The sequence below is a fragment of the Bubalus bubalis genome, chromosome 2 (assembly GCF_019923935.1).
Source record: "Bubalus bubalis isolate 160015118507 breed Murrah chromosome 2, NDDB_SH_1, whole genome shotgun sequence".
Classification (NCBI taxonomy): domain Eukaryota; kingdom Metazoa; phylum Chordata; class Mammalia; order Artiodactyla; family Bovidae; genus Bubalus; species Bubalus bubalis.
This window is the reverse complement of record NC_059158.1, coordinates 32,683,927-32,693,954: the sequence shown is the minus strand read 5'-3', so window position 1 is coordinate 32,693,954 and position 10,028 is coordinate 32,683,927.

The following is a 10,028-nucleotide window of genomic DNA, read 5'->3' as shown; positions in this document are numbered from 1 at the left end:
CTCTTGATGAAAGTGAAAGTGGAGGGTGAAAAAGTTGGCTTAAAGCTCAACATTCAGAAAAAGAAGATCATGGCATCCGGTCCCATCACTTCATGGGAAATAGATGGGGAAACAGTGGAAACAGTGTCAGACTTTATTTTTCTGGGCTCCAAAATCACTGCAGATGGTGACTGCAGCCATGAAATGAAAAGATGCTAACTCCTTGGAAGGAAAGTTCTGACCAACCTAGATAGCATATTCAAAAGCAGAGACATTACTTTGCCAACAAAGGTCTGTCTAGTCAAGGCTATGGTTTTTCCTGTGGTCATGTATGGATGTGAGAGTTGGACTGTGAAGAAGGCTGAGCACCGAAGACTTGATGCTTTTGAACTGTGGTGTTGGAGAAGACTCTTGAGAGTCCCTTGGACTGTAAGGAGATGCAACCAGTCCATTCTGAAGGAGATCAGCCCTGGGATTTCTTTGGAGGGAATGATGCTAAAGCTGAAACTCCAGTACTTTGGCCACCTCATGCGAAGAGTTGACTCATTGGAAAAGACTCTAATTCTGGGAGGGATCGGGGGCAGGAGGAGAAGGGGACGACAGAGGATGAGATGGCTGGATGGCATCACTGACTCGATGGACATGAGTCTCAGTGAACTCCGGGAGTTGGTGATGGACAGGGAGGCCTGGCGTGCTGTGATTCATGGGGTCGCAAAGAGTCGGACACGACTGAGCGACTGAACTGAACTGAACTGAATTGATTGTCATTTCAAGTTTGGGTTCATCCTCTAACAGAGGCAATGACGTTTTTATTTTCGGCTTTAATTCTAAAAGGAGATAATCTGGTATAATGCAATATAATGCATAGAAAACTCAGGCATAATGAAATTGTAGTACAAGTTGAGGAGGCGGCTGTCCATCTGAAGGGCAGGGAAGCTGCTGAGGACCTAACTGTCACAGGAAGTGTTCTGAGAAGTGGGAGAGGATTGGGAAGAGGGAGAAGATGAATCAGTGAAGCTTAATGAATTGAAATCCCCCAATACCTTGGGCAGATCATAGCATGACTTGTTGATGAGGCAGCATGGTTGGAGAAAAACTAACAGGGCAGCACCAGTTTATAGTGCATGCGTGCTTCGTTGCTCAGTAGTGTCCAACTCTTCGCGACCCTGTGGACTGTAGCCCATCAGGCTGCTCTGTCGGTGGAATTCTCCAGGCAAGAACACTGGAGTGGGTAGCCATTTCTTTCTCCAGGGATCTTGCAGGGATCAAACCCACATCTCGTGCATTGCTGGTGGATGCTTTACCATCTGAGCCAGTTTAGAGTGTGTGGTCTTAACATTTCCAGAAGATCCTTGTGGTGGGAGAATGTTGGGTGCTTACAGAACTAGGGGTGCTGAGAAGAGGATTAAGGTGAGGGCAGGTCTGTGGGGTTCTCCCCAGGGACACCCATGGAGGGGCACTACCAAAGTAGTGCCTGGGTGCACATCACACATGGGCTAAGGGGGCGGGACCTTGTAAACCAGGTTGCCCAGGGATTCATCACAGCCATGCATCCTCTCTTCACCTGCCCTTGGATCTGGTCTACATGTGATAAAGTTCTATTGATTACAGTTCTTCATTGAACTCTGTAGAAGGCTCTCTTAGCTGGCATTTGTAATGTTCCTAAGGTTTCAGGAAAAGGGGCTAATGTTAGCAATATTGAATTAACCACCTGGAGGAGAAAGCACATGAAAATCAATATGGATGGTGATTCTACAAGCCAGGTTGAGCACTAGGGGATGAATCTGGAAGAGAAGTATGATGGCTATCTATAAGCTTGCTTCAGGAGCCTAAAGATGCCGTGAATGGTTTGCTTTCAAAAATAAACCCTGTGAGCTCATCTGAAGTAAAGTCAAGTTGCTCAGTCGTGTCCGATTCTTTGAGACCCCATGGACTGTAGCCTACCAGGTTCCTCCCATGGGATTTTCCAGGCAAGAGTACTGGAGTGGGTTGCCATTTCCTTCTCCAGAGGATCTTCCCCACCCAGGGATCGAACCTGGGTCTCCCGCATTGTAGGCAGACACTTAACTGTCCGAGCCACCAGGGAACCTACCATAAACAGATTTTGACACATACTACATATTTTTCAAAATTGGTATTCAGCACTGTAGGATAGTCACATAATCCAATTAATAAAACATGAAAAGCTGTACAGAGAAAAAAATCTACTTCCTACCTTTTCCCTTTCTGGTCAATTCTTATCCTTCCCAGCAAGGAACATCATTAGTAGTTTTTTATTTATTCTTCCACTGAATTCTTACAAATTTTCCAGCTAACATAGATACACAATTCTGTTTTCCTTTAATTTTTTTACATCAAAGTAGCATGCTATATGGGCTTCCCTGGTAGCTCAAACGGTAAAGAATCTCCCTGCAATGCAGGAGACCTGGGTTCAATTCCTGGGTTGGGAAGATCCCCCAGAGAAGGGAATGGCTACTCATTCTAGTATTCTTGCCTGGAGAATTCCATGGACAGAGGTGCCTGGCGGGCTACAGCCCATGAGGTTGCAGAGTCGGACATGACTGACTAACACACCACATGGCATGCTCTATGCTTTTTCCTACAACCATTTGTATGGGTATAAAATGGGGTATATGGGATTTCCCAGTTGGCTCTAGTGGCAAAGAAACCACCTGCAAGAAACATGAGACATGGGTGCAATCCCTGGGTCAGGAAAATCCCCTAGAGAAAGGCATGGCAAACCACTCCAGTATTCTTGCTTGGAGAACCCCAAGAGAGAAGCCTGGCAGGCTATGGTCCATAGGGTGGCAAAGAGTCAGACACGACTAAAGTGACTTGGCAAAGTGGGGTATATACACGCTTATTCATTACGGTATTGTTTGCAAAAGCAAAAATTTGGAAATAACTCCAGTATCCATCAAATGGGGACTAAATGATGGAATATCTCCACTATGAAGCAATGCATAGTTGCATTAAAAAACATATGTATTTACATGGAAAGATCTATAGGATATATTAAGTAAATAATTTAAGATACAAACAATATATGTAGTCTGTATTCAGGGTAAGAAAAAAGGAAACAAAAATGATATATATTTGTATTTTTGCATCAGAATAAAAAATAATCTGGAAGGATTCACTAGAAACTAATAAAGTCTTTACTCACAGATGTTGAAGGAAGTATAATGATCAGAGACGGGGAAGGGAACAAAACTTTCCAATATTTATTGTTACAGTATTTTAATTTTTGAATCATGCAAATGTGTTTTCTCTTTAAAATAAGAAATACAATTAAATTAATTAGATGCACATCCCTAGCATCTGATAATTATACTGCAAGGAATTACCCTACAAATATTTCTCACACATGTTCCAAGATACCTGCAAAGAAGTTCACTATAGGATAATTTCAATGCAAAAGGCTGGAAATGACCTAAATGGCTATTAAATGTAAACTAGTTAAGTGAATTAAGTTACATTCAAATAATGAAATATTATGCAGATATTCCAGAGAATGTGAAACATTTATTGATATGGAAAACTCTCCAAGATATATAAAGTAAAAAATGTGATATAAAAAAGCATTGTGCTCCAATTTTTGGTAAAATAAATTTGATATACACACATCTTCCCAGGTATCCTGTATTTTTATTAAAAGGAACTTGATGTTTTATGTTGTGTGGGTGTGTGTGTGTGTATGTGTGTGTGTACACATGGAAAATTCCTGGAAGCAGAAATAGAAGAAGTTGCTCATGGTAGTGGCTTCTGGGAAGGAGGTGAGAATATTTGGAGAAGGAAGATCATCTATTTTTCTTTGTAATGACTTTTGAACTATATGACTTCTGCTATGTGCATTTTTTTAATTAAAATATTTTAAAATAAACCAACAAACAAAAGCATATTTGTACAAAAAAAAATTGCAACTATAAAACAAACCACTGATAAAGCTTTTTATGTACTTATACAGAAGTTTCCAAGATACGTTGTTAAACCATGTAGTTTTAATTTTAACTGCTTCAGGGTTTCCCATACTTTGTGTTACCTATCACTTCTACTTGGTGATCAACCCATACCAATTTTCATTACTTTGGGCTTGAACATGTCACATCCCTGCCTTTCAAATCAAGGATGCCTGTTTTTTGTTCTGTTCTGTCTTTCCCTGTCTTTCCTTGTGGCTCACCTAGTAAAAGAATCCACCCGTAATGCTGGAGACCTGGGTTCGACCCCTGGGTTGGGAATATCCCCTGGTGAAGAAAATGACAAGCCACTCCAGTGTTCTTGCCTGGAAAATCCCAAGGACAGAGGAGCCTGGAAAGCTGCAGTTCCTGGGGTCGCAAAGAGTCAGACACGACTTTCTTTCCCCACCTCAAAGACTTGATATTAGTCTTTTGGGTTGAAATCCTAGCTCCTACTGACTTGGGAACATGAGCGACTTAACTGCTTTGGGCCTCAGATTCCCCATCCATAATAGAAAAATAGAACACATTACAATGATGCTGTAAGAGTTTGAAATAACCAGCACCTGCAGACCCAAGAGTAGGCATTTTTCAGGATGGTGGCTGTTACCATCATTAATAGTCCATGGGGTGTGGCAATGGGAACTGTGAACAGGAGGAACCACACCCTGGTTTTCCACCAGGAGAAGCAAGGCTTTGTGTGTCATGGCCAAGGCTGTTCCAAGGACCCAAGACTGCTGTGGTGAAGTCCAGTGTTTGGGTGGTCTTTTGGGCTACAATAGCCTTGGGTCTATATTTCAGAGAAGCAGCTACTAACAATTGTTCAGAATTCAATATTCTCTGGGTGCAGCTCCTCTTAGGGAAGCTTATTCTCATTTTTAAGCATAAATTTTGTCTACTGACTCCCCCTCTCCCCACCAAGATGCCTCTGGTTGCCATCTGTTGCCCTCAGTCCACTAGGCTTATTTATGTTTATCTCTATTTATAACAATGTTTTTCAAAACAGGAAGTGAGGATGCCCATGTCTTTCTTCACTTTTCCAGTCTTTAAAAGGAAAAGAGCTGCCTGTCCGTGTTCTCTCTGTTTCATCTCCCGGTGCAGCTCTGGGTTAATTGGTCTCACTGATTATCTAGCTGGCTTTCTGCCTTGATGCATTTATAGGGTCTTTTATTATTGACTTTGGAGCTCCTTGTAAGGTACTCCAAAAAAGCATTTTAAAATAGTCTCTAGAGGGCAATTTACATTTTAACTGCTCTTTCATTACCCCCCTCAACACTCTCATATAGTTCCCTTTTCTAGAATTAAATAACCACATGATAGCTTTTAGGCTCCATGTCTCTTTCAGATGTTGAACTTGGCCCTGTTTTGGTCTTTATTTATATAGTGATTCAGTTAGAATTTCACGATCGTTCCCATTCTTCATCCTCGTCTTTCTCCTAGTTTGTGTTTTCAGGTTATATGGCATCTTGATAAATCAAGGGCCAGATAGTGTCATCTTGGTCTTTACTGTGCTCAAGGAGTCGTGAGAATGTGGTAGGAGTGAAAAGAAAGTCTCCATTAACTAATCCAGGATTTAAGACTGAAGATTTGTCTACCGCTTGGGTTTTATTTTCGAGGTCACAATGCTTTGGAGATCATTAGCCTAGAGATACAGCTTTCTAGGTGGCTCAGTGGTAAAGAATTTGCCTGCCAATGCAGGAGACACAAGTTCAATCACTGGATCATGAAGATCCCCTGGAGGAGGAAATGGCAACTCACTCCAGGATTCTTATCTGAAAAACCCCATAGACAGAGGAGCCTGGTGGGCTACAGTCCACGGGGTTGCAAAGAGCTGGACACGACTTAGTGACTGAGCATGCACGCATTATAGAAATACAGACTTGGATTTCGGGTTCTCTCTTGCCACTTTCCTATCACACTTTTATAAATCTCAGTGGGGGACCTGCCAACTTGCCTTTTTCTCTCTCTTCACTTTATCCACACTCATCTTCCCTAAGGATGGCCCCAACTTTATTCTGAAGCCAGAAGTTCAATGAATAGTGAGAATTTCTGGTGGAATATTCCTAGTAGAAAATAGCACTTCACATGTCCAATATTAATGCTTCTGAAGCTGTAAGAGAGGACCCTGTCTTTACCCACCATCAACACACACACACACTTTTCCATGTTATGTCCCCAGTACCTTTAAGACTATTCTGGCAGGGTGTACACTAGGCTTAATCTTATGTGGCCTAAAGTAAAGATCTTTTTTAAAAAACTTTTGTGTGCTTTACTTAAAAGAGGAATTCCACACCCTTTTTCTCTTTCTTCTTTAAAAATATACCAAGAAATCCCAAGGGGATCAACAACTTCCCCAAGAACCAGCTTATACTCAACTCATTCCATGAAGGGGCAGCCTCATGGATACACAGCAGATGAATTGCAGAGGAGGAAATAAGCAGATTTCCCTCTGGAAGAGAGAAAACCTAATGTCAGTAAAGAAAGTGGAATTGTGCACTTAGGAGAGATCTTCAACAAGTGAATAAACAGATAGCAGTCAGGTATATTTCACCTCTCAAACTAAGAAATTGAAAAATGATATAACTCAGTACTGGCGATGATGTAAAATTAGAAGTACTCACATTCTTCCCATGAGAGAGTAAGTTGAAACAGTCTGAAGGCAAAGTTAGCAATAGTATATATCAGAAGTCTTAAGATCTGCAATCAAAACTTGATTTAGTAATTTCACCTTCAGAAATCTATTTTAAGGGAGAAAAACAGAGCTAACAGAGAATCTCCCCTTTTGGAACTTCATGATAACATTGAGTATGAGTAAAAAAATTAGTGATACCTTAGAAACCAAATATAGGAAACTGGTTAAATAGATTATGATTCTTAAGAATGATGTTGTAGATGAAAAGGGGCTTAGAAAGATGTTCTTGATATATAAGAAAAACATTGAAAAAAAACTGTATAAAGAGTATTAGCTGACAATTATCACAATCCCCACCCCCAACCCCCAGGGGAAAAAAATTAAAAAAAAAGCAAAGTACTTTCCAGGTAGTGTTAGTGGTAAAGAACTCGCCTGCCAATGCAGCAGACGAAAGAGACATGGGTTCAATCCCTGGGTCGGAAAGATCCCCTGGAGGAAGGCATGGCAACCCACTCCAGTATTGTTGCCTGGAGAATCACCTGAACAGAGGAGCCTAGCAGGCTATAGTCCATAATACACGCTAAAAAGGCAAGCCAAAACAAACACTGGAAAAACTTGTTGATCAGGAAAAGCTAAGTTTATTAGATTTATTTCAATAAAGATGAATACAGAGTCTTGGTAATATAGCAGGAAGGGGAAACTAGAGGAGGAAATTTAAGTGCTTTAAGTCAGAGCTGAGTGATTGATTACAAGATGGGTCTTACCAGGTAGGGAGCTGGTGGGGACTGAATGATTTATAACAGCTTTGGATTGATGGGCACAGTAAGTTCTTGAAGCAAGCATTGTTGAGCAAACTGTTGATCTTGATAAGTAAGCCAGTATTTTCTGGAGCAAATAGCAGTTTATTTTTGTCTCGTCCCAGTATGGTTTGGCACAGAAACAGGAAAATATGTTGTACCCATCATTGTTTATCCTAGAAACAACAAAGTACATTAGTTTCAGCTGTCAATAGCAGCTCTCTTTTCGTTAGAAATGTTATTCATATTTATGTTTCCTTCTCACTAGAAAAAGTCTAGGAAGATAATTACATATAAACTACAGGTGGTTGTCTCTGGGTGGAGGAGTTTACAGGTTTTCTTCTAGTTTCTTTTATTTTGTTTATCTGTATTTTCTAAATTTTATCAATGAACATATACTCATAAAAAAAGTATATGTTTAACTCATATTGAGCCAGGTAATTGAGGACTATAGTATCCAGTATTGCCTTCATGTCAAAGTTTCTAATCTATTTCTAAACATAACACCAAATCAAGGCAGAATTGTGTTGCCGACTGGAGAAAATGGTTAAATCACTATCTAATCACAACCATGCTATTCAATATGCATTAGACAACTTTTAATCTTTTCAGACAGACAGATAGTGCTATACAGACTGTATTAGAAGGATCCATTTTTCAGATGTATATTGAAAGCACATTTTAACAAACCTAGACATGCCTGTCTGACCTAGACTCTGTTATCACTCCATTTTCAGAAGGCTGAAAAAGTGAGGGGTCAGGGGCTCCAAGGAATTGAAAAGTAAGATCCAAGGTGAACAAGAAGTCTAGAATATGTCTCATGAGTCTCCAATCAACCACTGATAAATTAAAAAAAAATGTATTGGAGTATAGTTGATTTTTTGGCGCATCTAATATTTGCTGAGTGCTGGACAGGAGAGGCATGGCATAAAAATTGAATAACCTATGTTCCAGTCCCTGAGAGAGCTTAGTTTTCAGTGGGAGCTATGGAGGAGCAGTTGACACACAGAAAACAATTTCAAGTAGCTACAAAATGGCATATAACCAAGCCCCAGGTGGACCTGGGCTTGATTTTACACTTGTCTCTATTATATTTGTATTATGCATCTTGTGTGATCTAGACTCCAAGTCCTATAACAAATTCACTGATTTGAAGGCTTGGGATATTGAGATATTCGAGTTAAAGATGGGTTAAGCTCAAGCTTTAAAAAATTTCCATACTTTATATTGAAAATCTTTCCCAAACTTCAGTCTGCTTTACTTTCTGGGTAAATAAATGCAGCTCAATGAAACTAACTGCAGGGCCCACAATAATTTACTCTGCATTTAGAAGTAGATTTCATTCATTATAGATAAGAAAGATAGGAGACTGGTATGGATAGGAACTCCAGGATAGCCTGAAATTTCCCTGGTGGCTCAAATGGTAAAGAATCTGCCTGCAACATGGGAGACCCAGGTTTGATCCCTGGGTTGAGAAGATCCCCTGGAGAAGGGAATGGCAACCCACTTCAGTATCCTTGCCTGGAGAATCCCGTGGACAAAGGATCCTGGTGAGCGTCAGTCCATGGGGTTGAAAATGAGCAACTAACACACACACACAACTTTAAAGGAGCCCTGCACTCTTGACCCCACACATGAATTCCTAGTATCTATGTGCTTTCTGGTGATCCTCTCTTTCTATAAACGACCACAGTGAAACCTTCGAACAGACTGAAGATACCAATTGGTTGAAATGTCATCCACTTGAAATAGCACTTTATTATTCATACATACTCTTCATCAGGGATTTCATCCTCTTGTAACAGAGCAGGACCCTATGGGACTTTCCCAGGACAAGCCTTTCCTTGTAGCCTCTGCTTTAGCTTCTTTCTGAAGTACCTGTTGTGTTGTTGCTGTTGTTGTTTAGTCACTAAGTCATGTCCAACTCTTTTGTGACCCCATGGACTGTAGCCTGCCAGGCTCCTCTGTCCCTGGGATTTCCCAGGCATGATAACTGGTGTGGGTTGCCATTTCCTTCTGCAGGGGGTCTTCCCAACCCAGGGATCAAACCTGGCTTTCCTGCATTGGCCAGTGGATTCTTTACCACTGAGCCACTGAGGAAGAACCTATTGAATAGATAATGGTATTTGATGCAAATTTCCTGAGTTGTTTTGCAGATATTTGGTAGTAATATCTACCAAATGGAAGATATTAACTACTTAATGACCCTGAGCACAGAACTCCAAGCCTCCTGAAGCCAAAGGGTTGATAAAGTTAACCCTGTGACCCCGCCCTGTTAACTCACCATCAGCCAATCAGAGAATTGGGCACAAGTTGATCACACACCCTGCTACCCTCCCACCACCACCTGCCACCACCTGGCTTTTAAAAATGCTTTGCCCCTTCAATAAACCTTTCTCTGCTCCAAGTTTCATCGTTTGGATTTGTCTAGTCTCATAGTCAAGAGGATTTAGTAACCTACTCCCAATCCCACTAAGAGGAAATTGAGACTCAAAAGGGGCCTTGCATCAAATCACATAGTAAATTAGTGATGGACCTATGATTAAAATTCTGACTTTGTTTTTTAATCCACAGCTTCTTACCTCTCCAAACTGATACCCATATCTTTTCCCACAAGGCAAAACTTACTGAGGACTCTGGGGGTCTTAGCTACTAGACATAAAA